The 12,621-nt window shown below is 44.5% G+C and overlaps 1 protein-coding gene and 1 pseudogene across 18 annotated transcripts in view; one reads left to right on the top strand and one right to left on the bottom strand.

Annotated features, from left to right (window-relative positions):
• The window catches only part of PPP6R3 (protein phosphatase 6 regulatory subunit 3), a 138,931-nt gene that overhangs the window by 81,976 nt on the left and 44,334 nt on the right, over positions 1-12,621 (bottom strand). For 15 of the 18 annotated variants that reach the window (XM_045775714.2, XM_045775715.2, XM_045775718.2 and 12 more), the window contains exon 2: positions 12,132-12,283. The exons of 2 other annotated variants lie outside the window; for them this stretch is intronic. The gene's annotated coding sequence lies outside the window, so the exon portion shown is untranslated. Of the gene's footprint in view, positions 1-4,830; positions 4,979-12,131; positions 12,284-12,621 lie in introns of all 18 variants that reach the window. One more of the 18 variants, XM_087855089.1, reaches the window with a different exon arrangement.
• Positions 3,131-3,536, top strand: LOC123778402 (large ribosomal subunit protein eL32 pseudogene; annotated as a pseudogene).

Genomic DNA, 12,621 nt, shown 5'->3' with positions numbered 1-12,621 from the left:
GTGGGAACTTCATTTTCTAAGCTAACTCAAAAATATCACAGGGGCGCCTAGATGGCTCTGTCAGTTGGGCGTCTGACTCTTGCTTTCAGCTCAGGTCATGATCTCATAGGTCATGGGATCGAGCCCCGTGTTGGGCTCCATGCTCAGCCAGGAGTCTGCTTGAAAATTCTCTCTCCCTCTCTTTCTCTGCACCCCCCCACGAAATGAATAAATAAATCTTTTTAAAAATATAAAGAAGAAAAAAGTGCCTAAGTCACTCAAATACATTGGGAAAAAATGATGTTTCATCAATGTAAAAAAAATAAACAAGCCATTAGACTCCCCCCTTCACCTTGGAGTAAACTGAACCTTCACGGCCCCCATTTAGATCAAAAACAACTTACTTATTCCAGGAGCAGCAGACATAGTTACTCCACACCTCTGGTCAAGTTTACAAGCAAGCTGGGAACTGGATGTATTAGGCAAACTGAGCTGCTGAAAGGCTGCGCATACTGGCTCACGCACTCCTGCCAGCAGCCAGACACCTGGAGTATCAGGACTCTCCTGGGCTTGGATTCAGGTATTCGGGGAACTTAGTTGGGCAGCATCTGACAAGACCTAAATGGGGAAGTGCCTGGGCTCAAGAAGGGTGAGTGGCTGCTCACTTGGTGCGCTGAAAGCTGCATGCCACAAACAGGGGACAGGGAGCAAAGTACCTATAAACAGGAGCGTGCAGTGTCACTCTGAAGGCAGATCGCTTCTGTGCTATATGTTAGCGATAAACTTCCTCCTCACAGCAAAGCTGAATGCCTAGGCAAACATTCTTTTACATGAAGAGGCAGAAACATGGAACACAAAGAGTAACAGCTGGACTCTGAAGGCGGCTCTCGCTCAGTACCCAGGGAAAAGATCACAACGGACTGGAAAGTCCACCCAGTAGCTGCTTCTCCATTTCCTACAGTTGCCCTCCCTCAGCCCCCACCCAAAGGCTGGACTAATTAAATCAAAGATCAGCGTGCCTATTAGAGATACGTATTTCTTTGGAGGAAAGGCAACACAAACTCTGAGCCAGTTTCATTGTATTTGCTTTGCAACTGCTTCTTCCAAAGAAAATGTCAAAGGCAATCACGTTTCTACCACCCAGATATTCCAGAATCGTTTTCAGTTTTACTTTGTAATTTCTTTGATATTTCAGCTTTTCTTTGAGAGTAATAAATAAAAGAGTCAATTCCATTTAGTATGTCTTATATTAATCAGCAGATACTTTGAATTCAGGAATATTATGATAAATGGTCCCTACCCCTTGAAAAATACAATAAAACTGGGGGGGGGGGAGAAAACACAGAGAATGAAAGGTATCAACTCCAAGCTTGTTCCGTAGAAAGGGAGCTCAAGAGAGGGGAGCTTGACCAGAAAGACTTCCTTATACATGAGGCCCAAAAGACAGGTAGGGTTCAGCAGGTGATGCTACAGCAAAAAGCATTCCAGGCCAGTACACATATGCCTGCAAACGCAGAGAACAGGCCAGAGGTTTCCAGTAGCTTCAGGAAATTCATGGCAGGGAGAAGGCCCTGCCAACAAAAGGAGCCATTCAGAAGGTGCAAGGATAAGCTTAGGCATGAAGACCCGGTCTCAAAGGGCCCAGAAGGAATACAGCACAGAGCAGCATGGGCTCGCTGTAGAAGTAGAGAGAACAAGTGAGTTTTGACTGAGATAAACATGCTTTAAAATATCTACAGTAAAGATGACGCAACATATTTTAATAACATATGGAAAGAAACAATTCTGAGCAGAAGCAGAGGAAATCGACGCAGAAGAGATGACATTTAAGCTGTGGAGGCACACTTTCAATAGAGGCTGGACTCCTACAAAGCCCGAGAGAGGGAGAGGTCTAACCTGTTCTGGGTATGGCCAAGTGTTTGGGTGTGACAGAAGTACGGGGCAGGGAGGGAGTGCTGAAGACAAGGCCATGAAGGTGGGGCGGGGCAGGAACCGGCAATACATCAAGACCTAAGCAGTGGAGTAGGCAAGACAGGGCAAATAAGCAGCGAGGTCAGATGTCTACTCTACACACCGAACTATCCACAGGGCAACAGATGGACCAGAGAGAAAGAAGCCTAGAAAGGGAGCAACCCATCCAGAAGCCTCTGTCAAAACCCACAGAAGGTGGGGAGCCCTGCAACAGCCTCCACTCTGAAAACCAGGGTATCCCCTGAGAGATTTCCCACTAAGCTACCGCTCCTCCTCCAACATCAACCACGATTCTGTCTCTTGGAAGCCCGATTTTCATTTTTCTTCAATCCTGGCTATACTTTGCAGTATCAGATGACAAATTTCTGGCTTGCCTTTGGAATTCTAAGCTGCTCGGGAAATACATGACCCTCAGAAACCAAACGTCACCCCCACGCTGGAGCTAACTCCAAATCCAGCACTCAGATGCTAAGGGCAGGGCGCACGCCGCAATCTCATCACACACTTCACCTTTACATTAAAAAGGCCAACTGCCAACCAAGGAAAACCCAGTCCTACTTTGGTCACCTGGTCCACATTAAAACAAGTTACTGTGTTCCTATACAAATTGTCATTATGAAAACTCAAATGTATATGAAATTTTATGCATAATTTCCACAATTTCAAAAACTTCAGTCCAAGGATATGTAAAGCATAGTATTTTACTACAAACAAGTTTTGTGGGTCTTTTCAAAGTGAGACTGAGGGCCTGGGAAGAGAAAACCTAAGTAATGAGGGGGATACAATGGTAACCAAATTCTTGCCAGAAGCCTTGATAGAGAGCAAAGGAATGAAGGCAAGGAAAACCCAGCAGCATCTAAGTGCTGTGTGTGTGTGAGAGAGAGAAAGACAGAGAGAGAGAGACAGGCACAGGGACAGGGAGGGGGGAGAGAGTGCACATGCAAACAAGCAAGGGTAAGACGTACCATCAGAGTCACACCAGAGAATTCTTAAGGGGTCTAACAGCGGATTTTCCATCTCAAGCTGCAGGATTCTCTGAATCTCTGAAACCAGGCAGAAGCGTCAACAAATCAGAGGCAAACATCAGAGAGCAGCAACATGTAACTGGACAGCAAGAGGGGCAGCTGTTCTCTTCCCCGGTGCTGCCTGTGGAGGTGGCAGCCACCTCCTATCCAGCATCATGGTTGCCCTCAGACCTCTGCAGAAGCCCAAGATCGTTAAAAAGAGGACCAATAAGTTCATCAAGCATCAACCAGACTGGTATGTCAAAATTAAGTGCAACTGGCAGAAACCCAGAAGCAATGACGGTTGGGTGCACAGAAGAGTCAAGGACCTGCTTTCGATGCCCAACACTGGTTACGGGAGCAACAAGAAGACAAAGCACATGCAGCCCCACAGGTTCCAGAAGTTCCTAGCACACAACGTCAAGGAGCCTGAAGTGTCGCTGATGTGCAACAAATCTCAGCATGCAGAGATCGCTCACGATGTCTCCTCCAAGAACCACAAAGCCCCTGTACAAAGAGCAGCCCAGCTGGCCATCAGTCACCAACCCCAATGCCAGGCTGCACAGTGAAGAAAATGAATAGACAGCTCATGTGCACGTTGTACTTGTGTTCATAAAACCATAAAACTACAAAAAACAAACAAACAAAGAGGGGCAGCAGTAGCTGGCACAGCACAGAATAGTTCTGAGGTCTGCAGCTACAGGGGGTGGCCCCAGGAGGAGAGCAGTGGCAGACCTGAGGCATGAGCTAGAACGAGCGGGTACAGTGTAAAGAGAAGCAGGTCCAAAGATTTAGCTGATTATAAGCTCCACATGAAGTCATATTATGATGAGACTAATAAGCAAAGCAACCTCCGAATAAAGTCAGAGATGAATCCTGTCTAGGACCGTGGAAGATCTAATCCCACTGCAGCCTTCCGGGACAGATCACCCATTGCCAGGCAACACCACACCCTGTTCTGGGCAGGAGGAAGGGATTGCTGATCACATGGCACCTAAAGAGATGACCAGGCAAAAGGACTCATCACTTGGGGGATAGAATAACTAGCTCTGCACATCTTAAAGCTCTTTTACACTACCATGTATGGCTCCCAAACATAAATGAGAGCCAGTGAGCGAAAAATAGAGATTATGTGTGAGCAGAAGCAGGAACTCGTTAAAGATCAGGCTAAAGGTTATGGCCATGAATACACGCAAAACCCTGAGACTGGAGGAACTCTGGCCAAAGCCTGGATGATCCTCTCTGAGGGCATCCGTTCAGGAAAGGAAGGCGATACTAAGTGCTGTTTTATAAATCTCTTCTCAAGTCCATTTGATATAAAAGGGATGGTTTCATCTGGGCTGACACGGAGCCTCAACAAGAAAATGAAAGGATTACACAACCTTCCAGATGTTTACTGGGTAAACATAATTCTCCACTCCTCTGGCAACTCAAGCAAGACAGCAGTAAAGGACAAAGAAAAAGAAAAAATGCCAACAAATGTATAAAAAGACAGAAAATAGAGAAATAATTCAGAAAGTCCAACATCCAAGTAACGTAAGCTTTAGAAGAACATATTACAATTCACAACCACCTGCCTCATCAAAACAACCCTTTTTTTCTCCGAGTATATGGAGTAAGGACTCTCCCCACAGGACCCACACATCCTATCACAGTGGGTCATGGAACAGACCTCTAAGGCACAGTGTGAAATCCCACAGTATCAGAGATAAAGACAGTATCTCAACTTTTCTAGTGAGGAAAAAATACTCCAAAAAACACTGAAAATCAGAATGGTATCAGCTTCCTCAACAGTAATTCTAGAAAAGAGCATTTTCAGACATGGAAGGTCGGAAAGATTTATTCGCCCTTTCTCAAAAAGCTACTAGAGGGGCACCTGGGAGGCTCAGCAGGTTAATCCTCTGCCTTCGGCTCAGGTCATGGTTCCAGGGTCCTGGGATCGAGCCCCGCTTCTCCCTCTCCCTCTGCCTGCTGCTCCCCCTGCTTGTTCTTGCGTGCTCTCCCTCTGTCAAATAAATAGAAATCTTAAAAAAAAAAAAAAAAAGCTATTAGAAAATGGGCTCCACCAAAGCACTGCAATAAGCCAATAGGGGCGCCTGGCTAGCTCAGTAAGTAGAACATGTGACTCTCGATCTCAGGGTTGTAGGTTCAAGCCCCATGCTGGGAGCAGAAAGTACTTAAAAATAAAATCTTAAGGAAAAAAAAAAAAAAAGCATGGTAATAAGCCATGAGAGGAAGACACAGAACACATGGAACCAGGGATCCTACACACTGAGACACTTAAGCAAAGAAAACTTTCAGAAGAAAAGTAAGGAGGGGACACCTGCCACCACAGAGCGCGTCAAGAGGAATCAGCTCAGAGTGAGGCATGCATGAGGCAGAGGGCTCTGAAAAGATGTGTTCACACAGGAGACCTATGTGCCAGATGTATGTGACCATGCTGAGAAGAATTTTACTAATTAAGTCAGAGACCTAGGGAACAATTCACCAAAATATACATACTTTTATACTGATTTTCACCAAAGCGTGCTTTAACCATGTTGGAAGACGGGGGAGGGAAAGAAGCAATGCATATGTAAAAGCAAACCTTCACCTTCCTTGTTAGAAGTCAGCTAGATTAGAAACGGCTACCTATAGGCACACAGCTCAAACACGGAAGGAATAAATATAAGAAAACAGCTCAGAGATAAAGGTAGTGGCCCCTAGGAAGTAATTAAGGGATGAGGATGAGAAAGGATAAGAGAGATAGAGCAGATGATTGTTATTTTTTGCTGTAAATCTTGTGGTACTGTTTGACTTCTTACACTATGCACCAATACAAACTATGTGCCCAAGTACGGTATGATATTACGAAAGGAGAGAAAATGGAAGAGCGCTTAGTACAATCCCTGGCACTTAATAAGAGCTCTACAAACGTGGGCTCAGTCAGAAATCAAGATATTGTGAAAGATTAGCTAATCTGCCCAGTCATATGGAAAGACAGGAAGTAGCTGCGTACACTTAAGAGTCTGTGTACTGGGGCGCCTGGGTGGCGCAGTCGTTAAGCGTCTGCCTTCGGCTCAGGGTGTGATCCCGGCGTTCCGGAATCGAGTCCCACATCAGGCTCCTCCGCTGGGAGCCTGCTTCTTCCTCTCCCACTCCCCCTGCTTGTGTTCCCTCTCTCGCTCACTGTCTCTTTCTCTGTCTAATAAATAAATGAATATTAAAAAAAAAAAAGAGTCTGTGTACAAAAAACAAGCAAACAGAACAAGCCAGTCACCAACCAACAGCAAAAACCACAATGGTACCTCTTCACATTTAGGTCCTTTTTGTCACCCCATTCTTTCTACCATCAGCAAGTGAGCCAACTCCAGAGCCCTGGGACACCTGGGGGTACAGTAATAAAGTTGCCAAATCTGGTCTGCCACCTATTTTTATATAGCCCCTGAGCAAAGAATGATCTTCCTATTTTTAACTGGGGGGGGAGGGGATCAGAAGAATGACATTCCATGACTTGTGAAAATTCTCTGAAATTCAATTGAGTTTTCCTGAAACACAGCCACACCATCCATTTACATCCAGCCTCTGGCGGCTGTCACACAACGAAGGCAGAGCTGAGGGTGACAGAGACCACATGTAGTGCACTCATCACTCCGCACTGTTGCTCTGCTGGATGCCTTCCAGATCACAGTGACAGAGCTGTAACCCCACCGTGCTTTGAGCGCCATGTGTTGAACCGTGACATTTTATTATTATCCTTGCATCCCCAACACGTCAAAACAAGAAAAACGGGACTTGGACTGCTGTGCTTGTAAGACAGAGCGGGGTGGGGATTCTCGTGTCCTGCAATCCCACGGCCAAGCGCCGTGCCTGCCCCGCATGCGCCCCGCCCCGGCGCTGGGAGCCGCAGCACGCACCCCCATCTCCAGACCATGCAGTGGCCAGCGCTCCCGATGCACAGGCAGGCTCGCGTCAGAAACGTTTACACATTTTCACCGGAACATCTAAAAGGAGAACTTCTTCACAAAAATAAAAGAAGAAAATGAAACTTCAAGCAAAGCTGGTCTCCAAGTGGCCTGTTAGCCAAGCGGCGAGGAAGCCGGTGATAGCTCTCCCTTGGATTCTCGAGGGGTTCACGAGGGGTTCACAGATACGACCGATGCAGCTCCGCTGGTGTTTATCTGAGTGTCTGAAATGATGACAAACGAGCCTTTATGAACAGTCCCTAAGAAACAGCCACAAGCCGAGCGTTTCCAGAGCAGCTGAGTGAAGAGAAGTCACCAGAGCGTGCAGGAGAAGCCGCTGTGACGTGTTACCACGGATGGGGGTCAAGTGATGTGTAGAGGAAAAAATGGCTTAACTAGACAATTTACAAAACCTGTGAGGATGTACTGTTCAAAGCTTATGGCTCTTCTTATTTTCATCAGAAGCTCCTCCGAGAGGTTTTTTAAATTCCTCATGTGTTACTGAACCGGTAATGTCAACAGTGAACTTCATTTACTCTCTCAGACTTTATATCACCTGCAAGCTTATGGCTTATCAGGGGTTAATGTTTTTTTTGCAACTTTTTGAGCCCAAGGCCAAGACTGAAATTTTCCTGAATGAGAGGAACAAACCTCAACCACTACTACTGAGCACTGAATGGCTCTGGAAATGGGCGTCTGCTGAGGTCTTGATGTTTCTTAGTGAATTCAACGTGAAACTGCAAGGCTAACCAGCACTGATCTGCAAACCTTCTGCTGTGGTAAGGTCATTTCAGTACTAACTTGTTAGGATCATAAATTCAAGCTGCTTCATACACTTCCCATGCTGTCAGAACTTGAAATTGAAGTGAGATCTCTGTTCCCATACAAATTTGCAGTGGGTACATTTTCTGAGCTCAAACTACAGTTAAAAAGCATTTTTCAGACCTTAATGCAAATGTAAAGGAAATTTTCCTATTACAAAATTCATACAGCTATACAAATGAGGATTTTCCTATCTGTCAACTGAAGTACTTAATCTACAATGTAATGACCTGCTAAAAGGCAAACACCAAGAGTAAAATTTAAAAGAATTCTATAAATGCCTTTCGAGTGATGAATATACATGCCTGTAGACTGACATCAGAATGTGGCAGCACCTATCTGTGTAAAAAGACATTTTCAAAGATGAAATATGTAAAATCTCACTACAGATCAGCATTAGGAGATTAGATGAACGCAATAGAATTTGAGAGGGGGAACTCTGGCTATGAACACAATTTAGATGAAATGTTATCCCCCTAGAAAAAGAATTCCATTCTTCTCATTATTAGGTCTGTATTACAGAATATTGAAACTCAAGTATTTTTTTATATTTTTAATTTCTTCAATAAAATCTGTGAAAATTTGCTCTCTTGTTATATAAATACCTATATAATATCCTCTTTTTTGCCTCTTTGTCTGCAAAACCTAAAATATTTCCTACCTGGGCCTTGATAACCTCTGGTCTATAGGACCCTATATTTAAAATGCTGCTCCTCTTTGGGAATCCTTCTCCACTGATTCTAGGACTCCTGGAGACTAATGGGTAACTTCTCAAGAGAGGAGTTCACCCGGCATCACACAGCATCTGATGAGCACAGAGTGAAAAAGAAACAAGAGGAATACAGCTAATGGTAAGGAACTGTTCTATAATTTGCCACAGCTAAGAGTCTTTGTTAGAAAAACAAAATAAAATTTTAAAAAAGAGAGAAAGAAAGGGAGAAAGTCCTAAAAATGTTATCCTGAGAAATATCTCTGAAATTTTAGCACTATCACTAAACAATTAATGATACCTATTACGTAAAAAGTACTCAAGACATAAAGTAGGGGGTGCCTGGGTGGCTCAGTAGATTAAGTGTCTATCTTTGGCTCAGGTCATGATCTCAGGGTTCTGGGATCGAGTCCTGAATCAGGCTCCCTGCTCAGTGGGGAGCCTGCTTCTCCCTCTCCTTCTGCCCCTTTCCCCACTCATGCTCTCTATCTCTGTCAAATAAATAAATAAAACCTTAAAAATAAAGATATAAAGTAGAAGTCAAAACTCCTTGCTCATAGAATACTTAAATCTACTCAAAGAGAAAAAAATAATCCTAAAATAATTTAATGAGATATTCTAAGAGTTCAGAAAAAAGGAGTGGCCACGGAAGAACTGGAACAATACAGAAAGGTTTGACAAAAAAGGTAGAAAGAGAACTGAGCCCTAGTAAAAAGGTAATCAAATACACAGAATAATAATAATAAAACCCTATGATGGAAGGTGGACAAAATGGTGAAGGGGGTCAAAAGATACAGATTTCAAGTTATAAAATAAATCATGAAATGTAATGTACAGGGGCACCTGGGTGGCTCAGTCCATTAAGCGTCTGCCTTTGGCTCAGGTCATGATTCCAGGGTCCTGGGATCAAGCCCTATGTCAGGCTCCCTGCTCAGTGTGGAGCCTGCTTCTGCTTCTGCCTCTGTTGCTCCCCCTGATTGTGCTCGCTCTCTCTCAAATAAATAAATAAAATCTTTAATAAAAAAAAAAATGTAATGTACAGCATTGTGACTATAGTTAATAATAACACTGAATTATACATTTGAAAGTTGCTACGAGAGATCATAAAAGTTCCCATTACAGGGGCGCCTGGGTGGCTCAGTCAGGTAAGCATCTGACTCTTGATTTTGTTTTGTTTTTTAAAAAACAAGATATTTATTTATTTATTTATTTATTTATTTATTTATTTATTTATTTATTTATGGGGGGGAGCAGGCACCCACATGAGCGGGGGGGGGGGGGGGCAGAGGGAGAAGGAGGAGGAGGAGGAGAATCCCAAGCAGACCTCCTGCTGAGCCCCATACAGGGCTCGATCCCACAACCCCGAGATCATAACCCAAGCCGAAACCAAGAGTCAGATGCTGAACTGACTGAGCCACCCAGATGCCCCTGACTCTTGATTTTGGCTCAGGTCATGAACTCAGGTTTATATCAAGCCCCATGTTGGGCTCTACACCGGGCATGGAGCCTGCTTAAGATACTCTCTCTCCAGGGTGCCTGGGTGGCTCAGTCGTTAAGTGTCTGCCTTCAGCTCAGGGCGTGGGGATCGAGTCCCGCATCGGGCTCCCTGCTTTGCTGGCAGCCTGCTTCTTCCTCTCCCACTCCCCCTGCTTGTGTTCCCTCTCCCTCTGTCAAATAAATAAATAAAATCCTTAAAAAAAAAAAAAAGGATTATCTCTCTCTCCCTTACCCTTTGCCCCTCCCCACCTCCCTCTTTAAAAAAAGGGGGGGGGGCCGCCTGGGTGGCTCAGTTGTTAAGCATCTGCCTTCAGCTCAGGGCGTGATTCCAGGGTCCTGGGATCGAGCCCCACATCAGGCTCCTCCACTGGGAGTCTGCTTCTTCCTCTCCCACTCCCCCTACTTGTGTTCCCTCTGTCTGTCAAATAAATAAATAAAATCTTAAAAAAAAAAGTTCCCATTACAAGAAAAAAATGTAACTGCGTGATAATCAATATCAACTTGACCTACTGTAGTGATCATTCCAAAATATATAGAAATATCGGATCACTATGTTGTGTGCCTGAAACTCACATGTTTTATGTCAATTATATCTCAATTTTTTATAGGCTATGTATGGTATTATAGAAACAGCTTAAAAAAAATCATTCTTGGGGGCGCCTGGGTGGCACAGTGGTTAAGCGTCTGCCTTCGGCTCAGGGCGTGATCCCGGCGTTCTGGGATCGAGCCCCACGTCAGGCTCCTCCGCTATGAGCCTGCTTCTTCCTCTCCCACTCCCCCTGCTTGTGTTCCCTCTCTCGCTGGCTGTCTCTTTCTCTGTCAAATAAATAAATAAAATCTTAAAAAAAAAAAATCATTCTTGGAACTCTAGCGTCACAATAGAAAAGTGGGTAACTTAAAATTTACAAACAGACAAGAGTCCAATAAACACAAATAAGATGTCCAACCTGTAAAAAAACCAGCTGAATTCAAGCTAGAGGTCTCTGCGGGTACTGAAACTAGTGCCCCTCTTCCTGTCACCCTCAGCTCTGAACCGGCTGATGAAAAAGGCAAAGTACCAGCTCATGTGCATATAAACTGCCTTCTTTATGATCAGTGGGTCTGCAGTTCTAAGTACATGGTCCTGACCTTCCCAAACCTAAACCTTCGACGTGGGCTGAATTCTCCACACAGTCAGGCAGGTGGGCAATGGAAGAGGCTTTACCCACAGGGTTAGGATGTAGCCCTGGGCAGAGAAAGAGAAGGAGCAATGGTGGGACCAAAAAAAAAAAAAAAAAAAAAAAAAAAAAACACCTTACCAGACAAGGTGCCAAGAGGTGAATGAATACTCAGGAGAGAATTTTCCCCGCCCAGATTTTTACAGAATAACAGAGGAAAAGTTGGAGAAGTCAGAAGACTCATAAAGGAAGCCTGAATATCAGGCCCAGGAGGCGGAGCTTCACTCCGTAAGCACAAAGGGAGGCCACAAGGCGGAGGAGAGCCATTCTTGAGGGGCTGAAGGAAAAACTGCCCTGGGAGGAGAAGCACGGACCTGCTTCAGCGCCCACCTACAGTATCTCCTGACACAATGAAGATGATTAAGTGGTTTATGCCCACCTTCTCCTCAAGACACAATGGAGCAAATGAAGATGGATTAAAAACGTGTCCTGTCCCCCAAAGACCCTACTGGGCCACTTTCTGAAGTGCCAACTGTCAAACATGCAAAGTCGACCTCTGGTCTTTAAGAGGAAGTTTCAGTGAAGAGGTCTAAAATGATAGCAATTAGGACTCGAAAGGAGTCAGATGGCTGGCTAAAAGCCAGAGATAGCGCTTGGCTGGTGTAAAACAAAGACGAAACAATCTCAAGCTCAATCTCTCATGCGCCTGCACACACGGACTTCAGGTGACCCAGAAGCAGCAGCTGAGTCTCCACAAGCAGTCTTTCCCGGCATGCTCCTTCAGCTTGCTAGGCCTGGCTTATCCTTGGGACCCAGACCAACCTCCCTAGGAAACAAGGAATCCCACAGATGGGCTGCTGCAGATTCCAAAACGTGCCAGAGCAAACTACAGAGGCTATTTAACTTCCTAAAATACCACAGTGCCACAGAACCATACTGTACCTGGTCTAGCCCTGGTCGACCTAGACTCCAGGGTCTCACAACAGAACACTGCTTTCCTTGATGTAACTCATGGAAGGAAACTCCTGATAATCGTTAACGGTCTTACCTTTAAACCAAGTTTAAAAATTAAAACAAATGTTTTCTTCTCTGTGGCTCCTTGCCCATTACAGGTTATCCTGTTAACAGTTGTCCTCCAATTCACTGCATTAGCAGATTAGCCGGAGTAAAGTGGGATGTGGAAGCAAAACAGAAGCTCTCCTATAAAGAAAAAAGAGCGTATGTTCACAGCATGCTTTGTTTTGGTCTGACAACAGCTGCCATTAAAAATACTGGTTAAGGGTCCTGATTCACATAGAACTGCACCTCAGAAGATTGAAAACTACTAGTTAACTGAAATTTTTTCTGTGTGAAAACAGGAAAGAAAAGCATTGTCATCCCTCTACCTCAGCTTTTATCCTACACTAAACAATAACTCAGAAACAGAGACACCATAATAGCATTATCAGTGAACAAACAGGAAAAACATATATATTACCTCTATCTTATAAAAACATCAATGATGTTCTTATCCAACACAGGGCTGATTGTAATGGCAC

This window comes from Ursus americanus, chromosome 24, assembly GCF_024610735.1.
Source record: "Ursus americanus isolate L20-20 chromosome 24, mUrsAme1.1.p, whole genome shotgun sequence".
NCBI classification, from domain to species: Eukaryota; Metazoa; Chordata; class Mammalia; order Carnivora; family Ursidae; genus Ursus; species Ursus americanus.
Note: the sequence above shows the minus strand (reverse complement) of the source record. Positions and strands in the feature narration are given on the sequence as shown.